The following is a 22,622-nucleotide window of genomic DNA, read 5'->3' on the forward strand; positions in this document are numbered from 1 at the left end:
TTGTATGGTGTGGGACATGTTTTACTGGCAGAAACTTGGACCTCTTTTGCATGTGGAACAACGTATCAGTGGTCTCCGCTTTCGTCAACTGCTTGCTGACTATGTACACCCCGCTATGTTACACTTTTTCCGGAATGGCGATGGTGTCTTCGAAGATGACAATGGGCCGAGCCATAGGGCACTTGTTGTGCAGGAATGGTTTGAGAAACAGTTGTTACTTCTAGCCTATCGATTGGCATCCGAACTCCACAGATATCAATCCTATAGTGCACTTGTGGGACTATATGGAAAGGCACATCAGGCATCTGGATACACCAATCACCTCCATACCTGCATTGCTGACCGCATTACACACACACCTTGGTTGGCCATACCTCCCGACATCTTGTTAAATCAGTGCCACGTCGGATAGCTGCTGTACTGAGGGCAAAAGGAGGACCTGCGAAGTTTTAGGTAGGTGGTCATAATTCAGTGTGTATGTATATGACGTAGCCGAGTTGTCAGGAGCGTGGGTTTCAATCCCGTGACTGCTAAATAAGATTAACGTTTGTAGTGATTGGTTTATTGTGAACTGTGCTAACCTGGTGTCGTGCGGATTATATATATATGTATAAATTATACATATATTTGAATAACTTTTAAATATAGTTGGAAACGGAATCTTTCATAAAAAATATAAAAGGTACAACATACATCAGAGGCAGCAAAAAGCATTCTTCTACATGATGCTTGAAATATAACCATATAAATAAATTAGAATAAGGATTAAAATAAAAATAAAATAATGCCAGCAGTATGGCGAGAAAAGAGCAAAAAAAGCGAAATTTAACCTAAATTAAATTAAATCAAACCAAGCAGGGAGGGAAGAAATGGGTAACAAAGTTTACCCTTTTTATTTTTTATGAAAGATTCCGTTTCAAACTATATTTAAACGTAATTCAAATATATGTATAATTATATCACATGACAGTAGTGGGCAAATTGCTAACGCTGCGCCTGTGCTCATTATTCGTCTAAATAAACTGGTTAAGATTACTTTTGTCAGTATTGTGGCTTTGCACAGGAGTGCTCGTATCTGTTCTATTTTTAATTTTCGCTGCATCAGGACCATCGCTGTTCAATTCCCCTTCATTGACGGTTCATTCTGGGGATCGGGTGGCGGACTGATCTTTCGATGGATTCTCCTTTGCGGAGATTTGTCCAGCGTTCGAAATGCAGCGATTCAGTGGCCATTATTGGCCTTGTGGTCCTCTGTCGAGATGGCGCGTAATGGTCAGCCTATTTCTGTTTTGTTTTACATCTCTGTTGGTGACATTTAACATAAATGTGAACCTGGTGCCCATCAGAGGGGGCACCGTTAAATTTTTATTTAATTGGCTTTTAAAATTCAATGAATTATTATTCTTACATTTCGATTTTATAAATTATTTTAGAGTTTCTGCTGCAATATTCTTACTCTTGTTACCCCTCTCTTCCCTCCCTGCTTGGTTTGATTTAATTTAGGTTTAATTTCGCTTTTTTCGCTCTTGTCATGCCATATTATTTTATTTTTTATCCTTATTCTAATTTATTTGTAAGTTTATATATATATATATAATCGATTATTGAATTCTTTGTCATCGAAAGGATAGTAAAAATGTGGGAGGAGAACATATGATAGTTTAACAGTTTTATATATTTGCGAGTTTCAAATAAAAGGCACTGTGGTCTTCTGTCTCTTTCAGTTTTGAGCAATTTTTCGGCTGGACATTTTTGGCCAAATAATAAAAAAAAAAAAAAAATTAATTTGTTTTAAAAATTCGACTATACTATTTACACTTTTATTTTTAATTATAAATTTTTGCTTAATCAATATATATTTTAAAAATCAGCCAACAGTTACTGCTGCTACTCGATTTATTGTAAAAGTTATCGCGTACAGAACCGAATAGTATATATTGCATACTTCTCCGCACGCTTCATCCGTTTTCGTTCAGATAAAATCAGTTTTCGTGCTCTTCAAAATAAACCCATGACGTTTCCATAAACTGAGAATAGGGAAGAACTCTCCTTTTGAATGAAAAAAAAGAAAGAAAAAACAGTTTATGAGGCTAATTTTAGGAATTGTAAAATAGAAATTAACATTTCGGACCAATAAAATAGCCTAAATTAAAGAAATACGTGGAACTGAGCCCCAGTTGTCTTTTAATTGAAGCGCATTGCACTTGAGACTAATTTTTGTAATGAAACCTTTAAAAATTTCTTTGTTTGTTTAGTTTTTTTGTTTGTTTATATATAATTTTTTAATTTTCAGGAAAATAATGGGCAAACCGCGGACCCGGTAAGTACTGAAAGCCTTTTAAAATTAGATTGTAATAATATCAGTTATTAATACTTTTAAAATGGTAAGAATACTTTATGTATTCAAATTAGGAAATTCTGATGGAATTTTACTTTTTTGCTGTGACAGTCACATTACCAAGCGTTTTGGTAAGTAAGAATTACTTATTATTTCTAGCATTTTATGAAATTATTAATATTTATTTAAATACATGCTTCTCACACAGACCCTAAATAATGATGAGAATATTGAGAATTAAAATATATACAACATTTAGATTAAGAAAACAGAGTAATTAATTGATTTTAAGTGTAAAATCAATGCTGTAATTATTCAATACCTGAAGGAAACGAAATAGAGAACTACCAAGTAAGTGATGAGTACGAGGAACAGGCAGTGAGAAATCAGTTTTATGACGAAAATTCAAACGGGGGTATAGCGAAAGGTATTTGTTCAAGAAGAGTGAAGAATCGATAACATAGTTTATGATGTTGTCGACAAAAAGTGACTCATGGAGTTGTCGTCTAGAGTGAAGAGGAATGATTCTGAAGGGACCACAAAGAGCTCCATAATTTCGACGGTGAAAGGCAATGTGATTTCGATAGCATAAGAATTTAATTTGAATTCATTCACGTCGGTGAGAAAGATATTATCTAGGAATCGCGAAAAAGGGTTAGAACTTTCACATTTCTAACCCTTTTTCGCGATGGCATGTTACATTAATGATTAGCATCACAAATAGAAATATAAACAAAAGATATTTATTAATAGTTAAGGCAACGCTCAGTAATATTTCACAGGTGCTCTCAAAATATTCCAAATTGAGCATTTCCAACCTTCATACAACAGTTTTGGTAAACACCACAATTATTGCTAAAATGTTATCAGAATTTGCTTCACTTTATCATTTTAAATGGAAAACAAAATGAAAAGTTCACCAGGTGTAAAGTAATATTTAGTTGAATCGCCTCTGGCCCTGATGACAGCAGCACACCATCTAGGCATTGAAAAGATCAATTTCTGAAGATAATCAACTGATAGTTCGTGGTTCCAAACACCAATTATGAAGTTCACGAAGGGTCTTTGATTTCTTTCTGGCAACTGCAGATTCCACACGATCCCAACAGTTCTCTATAGGATTCAGGTCCGGGCTGTTTTCTGGCCAGCTAACAGTTGTAATGGACCGTTCTTCCAACCATTTTTTTCACCTGTAACAAATGTAAACACATTGCTGTCGAACCTCTAATGTAGAAATGAAGCTAAAGTAACTACAGAAGTGTCTACCTACACTTTTCGCCTGATGACAAGGAGAACAGTCGTCCTGAAAGATGCAGTTACTTGGCAGCTTGAAATGGTTGGCAGCAATTTGCCTTCCAATATAGTCAGGTATCCATTGACATTTACGGACTGCATTCACTGAAAATGCCAGGTATCCATTGGCATTTACAATGAAATTCCCTACCAGCCAATTGGCTGGTTGGGAATTTCACTGTAGACACCATACAGTCTGAATGGTATTCTTCACCGCGTCTACGGCGAATCGTTTGTCTCCCATTAGAGCCATGCAGAATGAATTTCTTCTCATCCGAGAAAATAACTGACTTCCACTGCTCGGGGGTGGTTCCATTTTACATGCCTGTTATACCAAATGAATCGGGCCATTTTCATTTTTTGTGTGAGGAGGGGCTTCTCTTAGGGCTACAAGTCCATTTTTTAAGAGGCGTCTTCTGACTGTTTCTACACTTGCTACCACTCCTGTATGTTCTTCCCATTCTCTTTGCAGCTCAGACGAAGAAGCTTTAGGGTTTTTAAGGCATAAGTGCTACAAAATGCGGTCCGGTTTTGATGTAGAGACTCGTTTGGGTCCGGTTCCTTTTTTCCTATCAGTAGAACCAGTATTCTTGAGTTTGAAAGAAATCCACTCACTGTCGACTGATTTACAAGATACTCTATACGCAATATGACGGGAAGAACATCCTTCCTCAAGTAAAGCAACAATAGCACTCTTTCTTCGTGGCGTCAACTGCACGTAACTCGCCATCTTGACACAAGCAAGGAATGACTGCAACTCTTGCAGAGCGTGCTTATATAGCTGAAAGTAACAGCTGATGCAATATTACGTCATCACCCACGCGTGTCAATCTTATCTGATACAATCTGTAAGTAATATTGCTATATACTTATTCGGACGACAATTACAATTTTAAGGGGTGATGCACTTTCTTTGAACACCCGTGTATATGATGTTGAATTTGTATTTGGTGTAGTTTGTTGTGGTTTTTCATGTGTTGCGAACCATTATGTTGTATGTAATGGTTTCAGATGTTTAACTATTTTATGGAATGCATATAAGTTTTTGTTGTATTTCTTTATAAATATTGAGTGTAAATCCTTGCCATTCTAGTTGCCTCTGCTTTTGAATTTACGGATTATTTGAGTTTTTAATTCTTTGGAAACTTTGAATCTATTTGGGTGGTGTCCATATGTTTTTCTGTTGATTGTTTCTTCTTGTGAACTTTCACTTATAGAAGCCACTGATTAGGTGTATGTATGATTGTTCGTTTAAGGTATGTGTATGCAAGCTCATATTACTGTTAATATGTATATTTTATAGTGCTAAAGAATTACTGCTCGTTGCTTTGATATTATAGGTATATTTTGTGAACTTGTATTGAAATTGTTGACTTGTATATATGCTATATGTTTTGTAGTTATGTATACAGGCATTCTTTTGCTGGTGCAAGTTACTTTATTTAATATGGGTTACTTGTTTCTTCTCCTTATGTAATTGTACAATAGTATGATTGATAGTTTTTTTTTTATATTTTAATCTGTTGGTTTTAGTGTTTGATTTGCGCACTTGGAAAATAGTCATGAGGTTGTTGAAACATAATTTTGGATTGGTCGTTTTGCTGCCTGATTGGATCAAATATGTCAAATTAATTATTGTTAACTCATAACACATGGCGTTTGTGTATGTTTAGCATATCTTTGTATGTATAATATTGTATAATCTTTATTATTCATTTATTAGTCATTTTTCTGAAGATGTATATATTTGACTTCTTTCTGTCATACTAGTTTGTATGATGTTGAGACTTGCTGTAAGTTTTCTCCACTCTCCTCTGTTCTTTTCTTATTTTATTCTTTGCGCTTCTTTTCTGATGGATCCATCTGAGTTCCCTCACTGTTCTATTCTTTACTTCCCTTACCGGTGCCCATACTTCACCAAACTATTTCATTTTTCATATTTCTTCTTTTCCATCATATTTGGACTTTTCCCAAGTTGTTGAGCTTGATGCCAGTTTCGGGGGTGACACGCGGTGACCTAATGTTTCCGCTTCTCATCCACTAAGAGCCAGGCGCCAGTCGCGACACAACAGAACATACACTCTACACTTACACAACAAAATGTTACATAAAAATGGCCGGCATTGGCTTTTACCTCACCACAAGATGTTTACCAGCGGCTAATGGGGGAAACCCCGGGTTCCGCTGATCAACACATCAATATTATTTATTTCTTTTAGTGTAACTGATACAATCAAAGAATGTAAATATGTAATAACTATCACAGTCAGTAGCGGTCCCACGATTTTCTAAAATAGTTAAATCACGTAATGGAGGGGGGAGGGGGGGCTAAAACAATATTTCGGGGAACCAAAGCTTTAGTCATCGTGTAAAAGTAAAAATTCCGCATTTTTTTGACTATGGGATTCTACCTGGTACCTCCCTTAATCATAGTGATTTATTCTTTCAGATATTGAAATGCCTTTCTGCATTTCTATTGAAATTCAGATATGCAAATGCCTTTCTAGAAGTTGACTTTATTTTTGCATTTTACTTGTCTCGTTTTAGGCATGTTTTCCTATCATTTGCAATTCGTCGACTGAGTGTTGTTTGGATGGAAACTGCCGACCATTAGGTGGAGAAGGTAACATCATTATTTTGGTATTTTTAATTTTACAATAAAAATATCTGGTTGATAATTTTATAGCAATTTTATATAAAATTTTATAGTAGTTACAATTTTACTATTTCAAGAGCAGAAGAATTCATTTTATATTTATTTAAACATTACCTTATTAATGCATATTTTAACACGAGTATTTACTTTTAGCTTTGATATTTTTTTTAATTATTAATAACAACAAGATAGTAACGAATGGGCCTAGTGTACTGGGGTCCATGGATTAAAACACTTATACGTTATACCTCAGTTTAATGTAGAAAAATAAACTACATTAAACTGAGGTATAACGTATAAGTGTTTTAACAACAAGATACACAACAGATAACTATTAACAGTGTATCTGAGATCTGAATAATGAACACAATTAATAACAATAATAAGAGATCCAACAGGAAGATAAACATTGATATAGATTTAAAATTAAAATCATATGTATAAAAGAGGATTGCATTAAGTTACCGGTAAAATAAATAATAAATTAATTAGAGAATAGAAAAATAATAATAAAAAAATTAATAATAAACTACAATAATTAGATGAGAGCTAGTCACTTTGCAGTTTAAGAGAAGAAGCAAACTTGTGGATGGAGTTCATCAGTGGTTGGGAGTTGTCAAAGAAGGCAATGAGAGAGTCATTTGCTGATTTGAAGATTCTGTTCAGTGGACTGAACTTCATAAAGTCCATGGAGGCAAAGTCAAGGCGAAACAGTGTAAGGTTCCTGACTTGTCTACAAAGAGCATTGAAGTTGATTTTATTAAGGATTGCTTTGGCTAGAAGGGTGATGTCAACCATAACTCTTCTAGTGCACAGAGGCCTCAGATGAAAGTAATCACACAGCAATTCATAGTACACTGTGTGATGAAATAGAGAATAATGGAACGTAAGGTAATGGACAAAATTAAATTTTTTTTCAAATAAAAAAAAAAAAAATTGCACTGCTTCAATTTTGTTAAAGTTTTCGTGTCAGAATTCCAGATGGGTGAGCTGAATTCAAGGATTGGGAGAAATATAGTTTTATAAAGGATGACAGCATATCTGTAGTTTTTGAACTTGTTCCGTTTGATAAATTCCAGTGTTTTGAATGCATTGCGTGATTTTCAGGATATCAAATTTCGCACTGCTGGAGAAGAGAATCCCGACGTCGTTAACTTGGTCACACCTTCCGATGGTCACAGAGTTAATAGTGTACTCCATATTTATTAGTTGTGGAGATCTGCAGGATGAGAAAGAGATTACTTTGCACTTCGAGGGGGTTGTAGGCAAAACATTCAGAGATAGCCACGGAGAGAATTTATTGAGGGCGCATTGAAGCTGTTGAGAATCCGTTATCTCCTACATTGCTGAGTAGATTTTAAGATCATCTGAATAGAGAGCAACTTGAATATTGGAGGTGCAGATGGAAGAAGGAAGATCATTTATGAAAACAAATGAAAAGTGGAGGATCTAGGGGAGAGCCTTGACGTACTCCACTTAGTGGTAAAAAACGGTCCGAGTTCACTTGATTGAAGATAACGCTGAAGGAACGATGCGTAATATAGCTGCGTAGCCATGAGAGCAGAGGGTCACGGATACCATATTGCTTAAGTTTTTCCAGAAGTTGTTCGTGCGGACTTTATCAAATGCCTTAGATATATCTGCGTAGACTGCATCAACTTGAAGGTGGTTATCAAGGACTTCAGAGGTGTATTGCCAGAAAGGAAAAAAAATTGTGACTACAGACTTGCCACTGCAGAAACCATGTTGGTCCTGATCAATTAAAGGCCTGAAGAATTCGAAGAGGTGTTTGTGTACTGCTTTGTCGAAGGGTTTACCAGACTGTTTTGCAACGACATGGGTCTGTAATCAGTTACATCATTTTTATCACCTTTCTTGAAAATTGGAACTATATTGACCTGCTTAAAGTGCTTAGGATACTTACCCTGCCTGAGAGACAAGTTGAAGATCCGCAGTATGAGGGGTTTTAAGGTAGCTAAAGTCATTTTCCAAAATAAGCCAGGAATGTTATCTTGACCTCTAGTATAGTCATTTCTCGTGCTTTTTAATGCTGACTTTAAATCTTCATCTGTGATAAAGATGTTGATGACAATATCATCTTTAACAGGTGAGAAGTTAGGAAATGAGACAGGTCTCAATGTATCATTTGTTTGGATTCTGGAAAAATGTTTAGCAAACTCTTGAGCAATACTGAATTCGTCCGATAAGAGAATTCCATCTGCGTCATGGAGTTGTAACTTTCTACTGGTTATATTCTTATTCTTCATGAAATTCCAGAATGGTTTAATATCTCTGTGAGTAAGTAAACTATCCTGAACTGACTCTGTATACATATTGTAAGATTTTAATATGAGGGTTTTCACTTCTTGGCGGAGTTGGCTGAATATTTCGTCGCATCGACTGTCACCTGATTGGTTATATTTGTTTCTATAGAATTTTTTGGATTTAATTTTATGTATTAATTCGCTGTTATACCAGTGCGGGTAGGTAGAGCGTGCCGTCAAATGGGAATGTGGAACAATGTTAGATATAATTGAGTGGACACAGTTGATCAGGTTATTGGTGAGCACATCGATGTCAGTAACAGCATCAAAGAGCTGTTTGTCCATATTACTCAGAGCTAGGTTGAGCAGAGGCCAGTCAGCCATTCTGAAATTGAATCGTGGAGAACGGAAGCTGCATTTGAAGTTATGAGAGGTCACAGTGATGTCAAAAGTAATTGGCAAATGATCCGAGTGGAATATAAGATTGTCTTTCCGAACCTCTATATGAGTTGAAGAGAATATTAGGTCAAGGTAGGCATTTTCTCTTGTTGGAAAATTGCAAACTTGTTCAAGACCATAGCTGTGAAGCATGTTAAAGAGAGCCCTAGTCCGCAGTGATGGAGAAGCTCCTAAATTGGGCAGTTGACAGTTAAAGTCAGCCTAAACCATTGCTATATCAGCAGATTGAATTAGCGGGAAGATAGATTCCAGAGAGTTTTCTAAGTACTGAAGGTTACTATTAGTTAAGGGAGGTGGAATATAAAGTAATACTAATAAAACTTTTAACTTGACAAGATGGAGAAGGCAATATAATGATTCAGTATTTGTGAAATATGATAATTTCATAGAGTATATGGTTAGAATGTATAATAGCTTCTCCGCCTCTACGAGATCCTCTGTCCTATCTATGGATTGTATATTGCCTATCTATAATCTCCTGATCATCAATATCTATGGAGAGCCAGGTTTCAGTGAGCAGGTAATGTCGTAAATATGTGAGCCTTGGATTTCTCTAAAGTGGTTTAGGTTCTAACTATACTCCTGCAATTCTGAAGGTAAACACTGAACAGTTGAGATCTGAGGATTCTATGACGAGAGGAGAGCATAGTATGTGTAGATAGCAGGGCCACTGATTGCTATGCATTTGGAGATGAGATTTTGGACTCCCTTGGCGGTCTGTCCGTGAAGTTTTACTAGAGTCCCTGATAAGGGGGATCTTAGATTCAGCACTTTTTCTGTTTGTGATGGAAGGCATGTTATTATAAAAGAGCGGTAGGCGGAACACCAGGTCTTCAGAGAACGGACATCCACACCGAAAACATATTCTTATTTAATTTAGTTGATTAGATCTTCAGATTTAGTGGTGGGTCCAAGCCTAGAAACAAAAATTTGGGCTTCAGTGGGAATAACTGTGATACTGTACTTTTGTTTGAGTAATTGAGATTTATCTGCGTTAGTTACATTCTGAGTTTGGTGCATTTTGGCTGGAAGCTTGGAGAGAGTAGCTTGAGATATAGAGGCTTCAGCATTTTCTGAGGGTTTGTTCTGTTTGGATCTTTGGTGTGGCGTTTGAGACTGACAATCAGAAGCAGGTTTACTCACTGTGGCTTCAACCCTATAGACAGGTTTGAAGACTTCATTGGATGTGGCAGCAGTTATTTTTGCATATGTTGCCTTAACTGATGTTGAAGAGGATTCCCCTTGGTGATCTGATCTTGTAAAGTAGAGGTACAACAGAAGTATTCCGTAGAGGAGAGCAGGTGGTGGGAGCGGTTCGATTTACATCAGAAGAATCATCTGACAGTGTCTGTTTGGCAGTAAATTGCTCTGTTGAATGACTTGAATCATGAATGTTAGCTGGCTTTGGCAAATTAATATTTGCAGCAGTAGGAGTATTGAGGCCGGTGGAAAATGAAGATCTGGTCTCAGTATTAAGGGTATCGTCAGGTAATGATGAATTTTTGTTCACTTGGAGAATAATAGTTTCAAGAGTAGGGTCAGAGTTCTTCCTAGCTTCCCTTAAGTGGCAAGACGTAATTGACGTGAGCTTTTTAATTTGTGCGTTGATGTCAGAAATTTCAGCCTGTTGATTATTTAATATTGTTTTTATGCTACGAATCTCCGTGGATAGCTCATAATTTCCTTCGTTGAGTGTATTGGAATCCAGGGTAATATCAGATTTTGCAGTATGAGGTACACTGGTTAGCTGAGTTTGATGGAAAATTTTCTTCATAGTACTGAAGAGTAGTTCCTGGAATTTATTTGATTGTAGAATAGAAAAGGTTGGATTCTGAGTATCAGTAATGAAGGAGTTAGCGCTGAGATCTGACAGCACAGATATATTTGTTTGAGTTGATGCATCTGAAAGTTGTTGCGACCCCGGAGACATATATGAACTTAGCACTGTTGACGCAGGCATTCACTTTTTATAATCCCTTGTGAAGAAGCAACAAAAGTTATTTTATCACAAGGGCTATTTGAAGATACTGCTTGAAGTAGTTTAAAGAATATATGTATAGTATGGTAGTAGTTGTACATCATCGACAAACGTGTGGATGTTTATGCAAACTGAATAGTCGCTCAGATTTAATAGATTAACATGATCAGAGCCAACATGGAAAGCGAGGTTGAATAGTGACAAATGCAAATTTAATTATGTATAAGTCTGCACGTGGGTAGCAGTAATCCTAGAGTAATGCCATTCGGGTGGTCCACACTCAAAGTGGTTTATACAGAAAATGACCTAGGGTAATTGTACAGCCAAGCATGAAGTTCTTTGAGCAGTGTGAACAGACTGTTAGAGCAGCTTCTGTCAATATACGTGATTTTTCCAAGAAGGTGATTGTCCCGTTCTGTGTCAGGCCAATAGTCAAGTCAAATCTGGAATAGTATTAGTATTAGTATTAGTAACGGCCGCATGGTGCAAGAAAGCCTATGGCTTATGCTGCACCAGCCAAAAAAAAATAAAAAATAAAAAATAAAAATAAAAAAATCGGAACAAAACAATGATAAAAACAAAAAAAAAAATAAATAAATAAAATAAATAACTAAATAATAATAATTAATAAATAAATATATATATATAAATAAAATAAAATATAAATAAAAAGGAAATTAAACCTATCATCCTATGCGCTTCCCTTACCCGAAGGTACTATCCAGATGACCTTTGAATTTCCCCAAACTGTCGGCCTCTACCACCCATGAAGGCAACTTATTCCAGTAATTTATAACTCGCTGGCTAAAATAAAACTTCCTGCAGTCCAGTCTAAACATTTCCCCCCTTAACTTGAATTTATGTCCCCTAGTTCTAGCATCATTTATAATCTTGAAAATTTCGTCCTCATTCATTTTACTGATGCCTCTCAGAGCCTTAAACACCTCAATCAAATCTCCTCTAAGGTGTCTAGTTTCCAAACTCTGCAACCCACATATTCGAAGTCTTTCTTCATAAGGACGCCCTTTTTCCGATCTCACCAGGCGAGTTACCCTTCTTTGCACCCTTTCAAGAAGCTCAATGTCTTTCTTTAGGTGCGGTCTCCATACTTGAACACAGTATTCCAAGTGTGGTCTAACATAAGACTTATATAATGGGATTATCACGTCCCTATCTCTACTTGCAAAAGTTCGATAGATCATCGATAGGACACCATGGGCCTTCCTTGCAACCTGTTTACAATGCTCAGAGAATTTCATGTCTGACCGTATCGTAACACCCAAGTCCCTTTCCTCCAGTACTGGGTTTAGTTGAACTCCACCAAGTGAATAGGTTTTTTTGGGATTACTGTTTCCCCAGGTGTAATACCTTACACTTTGTTGGATTAAAGCACAGCTGCCATTTTTCTGACCATTCTTGAAGTCTATCTAGGTCTCTCTGAAGAAGCTCAGCTTGACAGTGATCATTAACTACTCTACCAATTTTAACGTCATCTGCAAATTTAGACATCACGCCCTCTATCCCTTCATCAATGTCGTTTATGAAAATTAAAAACAACAGTGGTCCTAATACTGATCCTTGGGGAACCCCACTTCTTACATCAACCCAATCTGAGGAATAGCCATTTATCACAACCCTCTGCCTCCTGCCCTGAAGCCATCCTTCTATCCATCTAAGGATTTTCCCAGTGATTCCAACCTGTTCCAGCTTATAAAGCAACCGCTCATGTGGGACTGAGTCAAAAGCTTTGCTGAAATCTAAATAAACAATGTCGAAATTATTCCCTAAATCCAGCTCGTGAGTGACCCTTTCGAAATAGCGAACCAGATTTGTTAAACACGATTTTCCCTTTACAAAACCATGCTGAGTATCCTTGAGAATTTCAATTCGATCCAAATGATCCTGAATTCCACCCTTGATCATTGCCTCCATGATTTTCCCTGCTACTGAAGTCAGACTGACAGGTCGATAATTTCCAACTTCACTTTTAGAGCCACCCTTATGTATGGGAGATACATTTGCACTTTTCCAATCCAAGGGAATCTCCCCAGAGTCTAGTGATGCTCGCATAATTAGCCTCAATGGTTCAATGCACTCGCTTGCCGCCTCTCTTAAGATTATTGGGTATATTCCATCAACTCCAGGAGCCTTACTGGTCTGTAGGCTCGAACGTTTTTTCATTAAATAATCTTGCGAAATTTCAATATCATTAATTACTCAAAGAGGTAACTACCGTCAGGGGTAAAGGAAAGGGTTTTTGCTTCCGTAAAGGGGAGTACAGTGGTCTCAGGCAGTTTTTAAATTCTGTACAGTGGGATCAACTGACGATGTTACAAACAGTAAATTCTAAGTGGGAAGCATTCAAGGAATTAATCGTGGAAGCTACTAGACTTTTCATACCGATGAAGAAATATTGTTCAAGGTTTGGGCCTGAATGGTTGTCAAATGAACTAATGAGACTCGTGACAGAGAAGAAAAATGCATGGGATGCATATAAATTATCAGGCGACGCAGAAGCCTGTAGCAGATATAAGCTGGTCTGTAATCAGGTCACAGAGGAGGTTCGGCGGGCGAAGGCGGATTGCGAGAGGTCTTTGGCGGGGGATGCTGAGAAAGACAGCAAGGATTTCTTTACTTATATGAACTCTAAAAGGAGGGGGATGAATCTGATTGGTCCACTTGACATCGATGGTTCGACTGTTGATGATCCTGCTCAGATGGCGAACAGGCTGAATGAGTATTTTGCATCTACATTCACACGTGAGGAATTATTACAGTTTGAAAATGGAAGAAGGTTATCAAATTGTAGCAGTGTGCTTAATGATTTTGTAATAACTGAGAGCAAAGTGGAGGAGAAATTGTTGAAGTTAAACATAAGAAAGGCACCTGGGGTGGATGGGATCTATCCAGTTATATTGAAGGAGGCGGCAAAGCAACTAAGCAAACCCTTAGCCATGGTTGTGAGAGCGTCCTTGGATTCAGGGGAGGTTCCCACGGACTGGAGATGTGCGAATGTGTCCCCAATTCACAGGGGAGGTTCGAAGGGTGACACGAGTAGTTGCAGACCAGTTAGTTTGACTTCTGTTCCGGGTAGAATAATGGAGTCACTGGTTAAAGATGCATTGCGGGATCGTCTGGACAGGACTGCAGCAATAATTCAGACGCAGCATGGGTTTGTTGGGGGAAAGTCTTGTCTGACAGATTTGATTGGTTGCAGAGGAGCTGGATGCGGGAAATAATTTTGATATCATATATTTGGATTTCGGGAAGGCTTTTGATGCTGTTGCGCATGGGGGACTGCTGCACAAATTGGAGCAGAGTGGTATTGAGGGTAAGTTGCTGCAATGGATGGAAGGATGGTTAAGTGGGAGAAGACAGAGGGTGGTAATCAATGGGTGCTGCTCTTCGTGGACTGATGTTATTAGTGGAGTCCCACAGGGTTCGGTGTTGGGTCCACTGTTGTTTTGTATATTTATCAATGATATTGATGAGGGTATATCAGGCTTAATGTCGGAGTTTGCAGATGACGCGAAGGTTGGCAGGGTTGTTAATGACAGTAATGGCAGTGTGCTACTGCAACAGGATCTAGATAATTTGGGCAGATGGGCTGAGAGGTGGCAACTGAAGTTTAGCCTTGACAAATGCAGAGTACTGCATATGGGTAGAAGTAACCCGAGAGAAACGTACCAACTGTGTGGTACTACACTTAAGGTGGTAGAAAATGAAAAGGACCTGGGAATAATTGTGCAGTCAGATATGAGGTTTTCTGAGCAATGTAGACGGGCTGCTAGGGCGGGTCATGGGGTTTTGTCAGTGATATATAGGAATTTTGCTAGCAGGGAAAAGGAGGTGATTGTCCCTCTGTATAAGGCAATGGTCAGGCCACGCCTTGAGTACTGCGTACAGGTCTGGAGGCCTCATTTTAGGAAGGATGTAGATTTGCTTGAGCGTGTACAGAGAAGAGCAACACGATTGGTGAGGGGAATGAAGGGATCCTCTTACCAAGAGAGGCTTAAGTTCTGCAAATTGCAGTGGCTGGAGACTAGGCACCTGCGCGGTGATCTGATTGAGGTCTATAAGGCCTTGAATGGGTTGAGCACGCTGAATTCTGATGGGATCCTCCCACTTGTTCAGAATACGAACCTACGGGGACATAAGTTCAAATTAAGAAAGGATAGATGTAGAATAGATGTGCGGAAATTTGCCTTTAGCCAGCGTGTGGTTAACTGCTGGAACAAACTTCCATCTGTCGTTGTGGAAGTTGATAGGTTAAATAAATTTAAGGAGGAACTGGACAGGCATTTGGAGGGTATGGTGTGATTTTTTTTTTTTTTTTTTTTTTTTTGGCTGATGCTGCATAAGCTCCTACACTTGCTTTCTTGCATCAAGTGCCACTACTACTACTACTACTACTACATATTTTTTAACTTCGCTCCCACAATTTCCCATTGCCACAAAAGGCTTTTCATTTGTAAATATCGATGCAAAATAACTGTTGAGTTCATCTGCAACGGCAGCTGGTGTATTTATTACTGTCCCCTTTCCCTTACGTAAAGGTCCGATCTGGTTTGTCCTGCTCTTCTTGGCATTTATATATGTGAAGAATTCTTTATCCCCCCTCTTTGCTCTGTTTGCTAGTGATTTCTCATAAACTGCCTTCGCCTGTCGAACCTTTTCTGTGGCTCTATTACACATCACCTTGTAGCTGTTATAGGCTTCAGTACTTTTTATTGCTCTGTAACCTTTCCATGCCACCTTTTTCTGCTCAAGTAATGTGGCAACTTCACTATTCATCCAACTTGGAACCCTTCTCGTGGAGTATTTTTTTAATGGTATATACGCATTCAAGGCATCTGTGATTAATGTTTTAAAAGCGTACCACAGTTCAATTGTATTCATTCTCAGCGCGATATCTACCCAGTTAATAGAGGCCAAGTAGTACCTTAAGGCATCGTAATTTCCTTTTCTGAAATTAAAACCCATTCCTTTGCCTTTTACTTCTGCTACCTCTCTCGTCATCATCCACCGTAGAACTCCGTGATCACTTCCTGCTACTGGTTCCTCTACTGTCAGCCCTGTTATGTCATCTGATTCATGTGTGATGATGAGGTCTAGGATATTCTTTTCTCTAGTACTTTCCCTGACATGTTGATACAAATAACAGTCATCTAGTTGATTTAAAAATTTTGTTCCGCATGTCGAGTTTCCTTCCCATTTACTCCAATCAATTAGAGGCAAATTGAAATCACCCATAATAAGGCATTGACGCTTACTTGCCCATTCCATTTGCATGTAGAGGCTTTCGTCATAATCTTCACAATCACCTGGTCTGTAGATTACTCCTACTCGCATTATACCTTTGTTTCCAATTATCTCACACCATACAGACTCTATAGTAGCATGTGAAATGTCTGAATCCGGGAAAGCTATCGTCGCACTCAGGCTGCTTCTGATAAGAAGCATTACCCCAGCACCCCTTCTATCTACTCTATCCTTCCTAAATACATTATACAAGCCGTACTGAAACTCATCATCCCAAATTTCCGGGTGGCACCACGTCTCTGTAAACCCTATTATGTCATACAGGTTTGTTTCCAAACCTGTATGAATACTTCATACAGGTTTGGAAACCTCCTTCTAGGAAAGATATAGGATCTTTTGGGACGGGTGTAGCCAAAAGAAGCAAGATTGATTGGGACATAAAACGATATTCTTCCGGAGAAAGAATTGTGGTCTGGAAACTAGGCATTTGCGTGGTCACCAAACTTAAGAGTATGAGGCTTTAAAACGATTAATTAAGATAAATGCTGTTGCTATTTTTACCTTTTATCTGATACAAACAAGAGGAGAAACTAAAATTGAAATAGGATTTAAAGAATAAATGGGTGGAAATTTGAATTCAGCCAAAGAGTCAATTGTTGGAATAAACTTCCACTAGCCTTGTGAAGGTGGGTAGTTCGAATAATTTAAGTCTTACTTTAAATCTAACTGCGTTTGATTTGATCATCTCAGTCCGTGCGCTACTAAGAACTTACACCTGTTGGAGGATACATCACACTATGACCTTCGTACAATGAATGATGTTCCTACTATATTGCTTCACTTGACCAGATTTGTAAAGCTAACATAGCCAAAATATGTGAGTTTTGAAAAAAAAAAATCTTTTATAATAAAAAAAGAGTTTTAACAAATTATTGGCAGGACGATGCTTTTTTTTATTGGTGCTGTATACGTTTTATTTCCTTGCACCTTGTTGCCAATGCTAATACTAATTCCTGATTGGTTTTCGTATCTTCTCCTATCAAAGTTGTACGATGTGATATGCATCTCAGAGATTTGGCTGTTCTCGCGTTCTTCAACCTGCTTGCTTCTCTGGAATTTTTTGCCTTCAGAGAGCGGAGAATTGGTTGTGTTGGCATTCTCTTCAATACACAAATTTTCACCGACTAGCTCAGCAACTCTGAAAACAGAACTGTTTCAAGCAGCAAGGGTCTCACTCAGCGTCCAAGGCAACAGACTTGACGTGTGCACAGTCTACACCCCCCCGCCCTCAGTTAAGAGCACTATACAAGAGGTCTCCAACTGGATCATTAATCAGTGTCACCCCCAAAGCAACATTACTTATGTGTGGAGACTTCAATATTAACTCAGGCCAACAGTTTTGGCAGATTGTTATCCTACAATCTGGCTGCAGTAGGTCTGACCCTCCAGAATTTTGCCTCTACCAGAGGCACTAACCAGTTTGATCTAATCCATGCAATAGACACCCTCACCTTTGACAGCCAGCCAGAAATAGCCTTCATGTCAGACCACTTACCAGTAGCTCTCTTTCTCTCAATTATGTCCAAGACATCATAGCAACACCAGGTACAAGTTAAGAAAACGGTAAAACCGTGATAAGCCCTTCACTGCTCAATCAACAGAAATGCTGTTTTGCAGCATCCATTTTTCCTTGGGATGCCCTGAACCAATGTCACCCACAGCTAGGCTGCACTCTATTACCTGCTGGCTGAATTCTATTACCCGAACTGCAGCGTCAAAAACTGTTTCAATCTCTCTCTCAAGAGGATGCCCCCAGGAATCGGTTCTGGAACCCCTCTTCTCGAACATAGTTTTGGACAGCTGGCTCACGCAAAAACCTGACAAAATCTCTGCCTTCGCCTACGCCGATGATTTGGTTCTTCTAATCCCTTTTATACCTGAAATCCCTTTTGTACCTGAATTAAAACATCTTGGCGTAATTTTAGATGAGAGGTTAACCATCTTCTCTCATATTAATCTTCTCGCCTCGAAGATTAAGAAATGCACTGCAGCAATGATCCGCATTTGCAAATCGGACTGGGGACTAAATAGGAAGATTCTCTTACTATATTGTACAGCAGTATTCGTACCAATTACATGTATCTATGCAAAATGGAAAGCCACATCAGACCCTCTAGACAGGATTGCATGCTCAAGAACCCGTGATCAGTTTATCAGAAGCAAACATAAAGCCATGAAAGCTACGGAGGCGCCAACTCGGGCCCTCTGTGCATTGATTTGGTAGAATTTTAAGCTTTTTCGTACTGCGTCTATTAGGCAGCATACCCATAATCTTTGCCGGTTTGGTATGCGCTCTTCGCCTTTTGGTAAATTGGGCATTTGCTGGCCGTTATGGAGTGGCTGTAGTCTTTTTTGTGCCTTGCGGTTTGCACATACCGGCTGAGCTAGTTCGTTAGGACAGTTGGCAAATTTATGTCTTTTCTTCCCACAGTGGCGGCATGTCGACTCAGTTTGAGCACATGTGTGAGTAGTATTGCCGAAATGGCAACACTTGTAACACTTGGGAACAGACACATGCCCCTTGAATCTGTGGCTTCCCCAACAAATGAATATCTTGCTTTGTGTACTCAAGGTTTGCCTCACCTTCGGGGCCAATTCAATGACCCAGTGATATTTGCTACCATCCCTGGACTTGGTTTGGTATTTGGGGAAGATGAGCGTGTCTGAGCTGCAATCAGGAAAGCTCTCTTGTAGGTTCCTGTGGTATATTTCTTCCCTTAGTCTCCCGGGCCAGGTTTTTATCTGTCATAGATTATAATTGAGGGACCTTACCTTTTTGGGGCCTCTGATACAAGTCCTAGTGTTGGTATTTTTTGATTGTTCATTAGGGTCTCTGCATCTTTTTTGTCTCCGTTTCGATAATTATCTCTACTTTTCTTGTCTTTCGAATTGATTTTTATTGTTTTCAGATCTCCATTTAAGTTTGCAGTAACCGAGGTCTTGATTTCTTCGCTCGATTTAGGGGCATCTTCTGTTGCTGGCTTAAGGATGACGAGGTTTGGTTGTGGTAGGAGCGTCTTTTTCCTGGGTAGTAGAACGCTAGGTATTGTCACATTGTTGGGTGTTTTGGAGCTCCTCAGCGCTTCTGCATATGAGGGGATGCGCTGTTGCATTTGTTTTCCCCGCTCGTCCAGATAGGCTTCCTGTTTTGTTTGTGCCTTTTTCTGCAAGAGATGTTCACTGACCAAAATCGATTCCATCTTATTCCATATGGTGATTATTTCTCCGCGTAGTTCTGTAGTAATCCTGCTACTGGATTTGGCCATCAGCTCTTCCGGTTGCGTTCGTAGGAAGCGCATTTTTTCCAGAGTTGTTCCATCTGGGAGTGTTGGATCCAGTGAGGGGGGTTCGGCTTGTCTGACCCCCTCCTCGGAATGATCCGCCTGGGTAACAGCATTATCGCTAGGATCTTTGGCCTTATTTGTACTTCGTGTCGCCCGATCATTCTTGGGGAAAGTCTTCTTGTATCGTTTTTTGCTCATTAGGCCTGCAATGGCGTCGTCTGAATTGTCAGATATCGTATCCTGTATAGCGGGTTTGTGCACACAGGTTTCCTGGACCTGGATGTTGTGGTGTAGTGAAGTGTAAAGTGTATTGATGTCTAACGGCACCAGGGGTTTCCCTCATCTCCGCGCAGCTTTCATTGTAGGTGTACCAGTTCACTGGGAAGGCCAGAGATTTAAAAGTGTGTGGATTTTGTATATGTGTAGTGTTGTGTATCGTTGTTCATCTGGCCGTTTAGCCGCTGGAACCCTACTGAGGCCCTACGTTGCCCACACTTGGCCTCGTGGAGGCAGACCAGGTACACAGAATGAAGTTTTACTCTGGCAGGCCCTGCCACCTAGTTTCCTGAGTGGCTAGGGCCTAAAAAAAAAAAAAAAACTCGGTAGGGGTGAGCGCTGGAATTAGAAAAGCCAATTGAGGTGTATGCGGTTTAATTTGGACGAAGTTAAGTTTTTGCAGTTTGTGTGGGGTTATACGCTGGCGTATTAGGCAGAGTAGGGGGGACCCTGAAGGCTGGGGGAAAAGACAGAAGTATGGGGACGATAGAGAAGGCGACCCATGGATTTTCAGTGAGGCAGTCCCAAGCCCCACCAGGAGAAGAATCAGGGTTGGCAGGGGTGGTAAGGAGACAAGACTGTCTCCTCCTCCCCACCAGGGGAAAGGGAGTAAAGGAACCAGGCAAGGGAGCCCGGTACAGATCGCCATTAGGCATTGACAGTTGTGAGCACTTGGGGGTCCAAGTGATCTGAACCGGACCTTCTTTGGTGATCTTTTACAATGTAGGAGTCAGATCCCAGTCGCAGGGTCATACATGAATCAAGTCCTGTGTCGGGTTGTCTCTGGTTCAGACGTAGGTCTTCCTGGTTGTCAGTTCCCTCGTGAACAAGGCTGAATGATGGTCATGTTCGTGGTTGTGGGTTATTTGGTACAGTTTTCTTGTGTATTCCGGTTTTTCTCTATTCCTGGTTTTGCGATTCATCATCAGCTTCTGGGTGCTGTACATGGTGGTTTGCTATAAGTGCTCGCCTTCTAGCAAAGAGTTTCTGTGCAAAAATGGTAAGGGCTTTGTATTCTTGTTCCGAGTCGAGAAGATGCTGTTCCATGTTCTGCGGGAAGTAGGTGACAGCAGTGATGAGCCTGCATCGCAGGTCTTCATACTGGTCGCAGTCATACATGAGATGTTGCCATGTCTCCTCGTAGCCACAGAGGCAACGGGGATCCTCAGTGATTCGGAAGCTAGATAGTTTTGCATTAAATGGCCCGTGCCCTGTGAGCAGAAAGGTGACGTGGAGCCCCGGTTGGAACCAACTCGGGAGTTTTGGAAAGACTCTGTTTACGCTAGGGAGGAACTTCTTGGTGATTTCCCCTTTAGTGGATTCTGTCTACCGATCCTGCTATTCCTGTCGGAGGTGGTCGAGCAGTCTGGTTTTTTCAAGCTTACTGTTGGCGAGATCCAACGTGAAGTTCAGTATAGTGCACGGTATTTCTTTTGCCATATTATATGTCAGGGCGCATCTGATGATTTCCAAGTCCAGCGGGAGGACTCGGGCCAGAACCTGGAGTGCGGGCGTGCTGACTGTGGAGACAGCTCGTGTGATTGTCAAAATTATTGACCGCTGGATGCTGTCCAAGGTTATTCTATTTACCACTGTGGTTACCTTTTTTTACCAAACTGGTGAAGCATATGTGATGACCGGGATGAAGGTAAATTTGTAGTAGAGGGACAGGGTCTGCTTGTTTAGCCCCCAGTCCCTCCTGGTCACTCTTGCGACCAATGCAGAATATTTCCGTATCTTTTGTTTAATGTACTTTAGATGGGGCTGAAAAGACAGATTTTTGTCAATGATGATTCCGAGATATTTGATTTCTGTTCCAAGTTTTATTGTGGTGCCTTGGATTTTTCACTTGCGGTGGTCTGGCAAGGTCGAGTCTGCCCTTCAGGAGTACCGAGCAGGTCTTACTTGGAGAAATCCGCAGGCAATGGATTGTAGCCCAGTTTTGCAAAATTCCTATTGCGTGGTTGGCTTTTTCTTCGATCTGCGCTCGTGAGTCAGCAGCAACAGTTATTATCAAATCATCGGCGAAGGCCTGGGCGCCGACTTCGCCAATATCAAGGGCCAGGAATTCATCTAAAATTATATTCCATAACAGCGGTCCTAGGACAGAGCCCTGCGGGCACCCCCTGTGGATTTGTCTGGTTAGCCTCCTATACGGTGCATGTACTTCGATCGTTCTCTGTGTTAGAAGAAATCTTTATTGTACAGTAAAGATACAGATACAATAATGTGCCCGCCACAGCCAGGAGGCCAGGGGCTTGACAATGATATGGGGTAATATAAAAATATGTACAATATAAAAATTTGTACAGTATAAAAGATAACATAACAATTAAAAACGTAGCATTAGCCATTCGATAGATATGAGTATGTACATAGTTGTGAGGCAGACAGTACACCAAGGTATGTACACGTTCATATGTACAAAGCACATATTTAAGCATATTCACACAAGTCAGAATATTTCAGTGCCAACTTGATGTTTGGTATTGCATTTTCTTGTGAGACAGTTCGTCGATTTGTCTGCGACGTGTCGTTATGCGCCTCATAGGAGATAGCAGATGGAGATATCGGTATGAGTCGACATCAGGGGCCAAACAAAAGGGGAACAAGTTCGGCCAACGAGCGCCTGTAATTGCGATCAGAAGCGAATTTCTGGAGGTAACTCCGATCATTAGCAGGGCTTGTACTGTAGGAAGTACTTGTCCAGGTAGGAATCTGTCACTGATCTTCAGCCTGTTCCGTTGTAGCT

General features: G+C 39.8%; 1 long non-coding RNA gene across 1 annotated transcript in view; it reads left to right on the plus strand.

Moving 5' to 3' along the window:
• Positions 1-2,290: 2,290 nt before the first annotated feature.
• The window catches only part of LOC150087400 (uncharacterized), a 66,145-nt gene continuing 45,813 nt past the window's right edge, over positions 2,291-22,622 (plus strand). The window contains exons 1-2 of the long non-coding RNA XR_016546881.1: positions 2,291-2,320; positions 6,179-6,254. This is a non-coding gene — a long non-coding RNA (uncharacterized LOC150087400). The remainder of the gene's footprint in view (positions 2,321-6,178; positions 6,255-22,622) is intronic.

The sequence above is a fragment of the Mastigoproctus giganteus genome, chromosome 4 (assembly GCF_048544385.1).
Source record: "Mastigoproctus giganteus isolate SK-2022 chromosome 4, ASM4854438v1, whole genome shotgun sequence".
NCBI classification, from domain to species: domain Eukaryota; kingdom Metazoa; phylum Arthropoda; class Arachnida; order Uropygi; family Thelyphonidae; genus Mastigoproctus; species Mastigoproctus giganteus.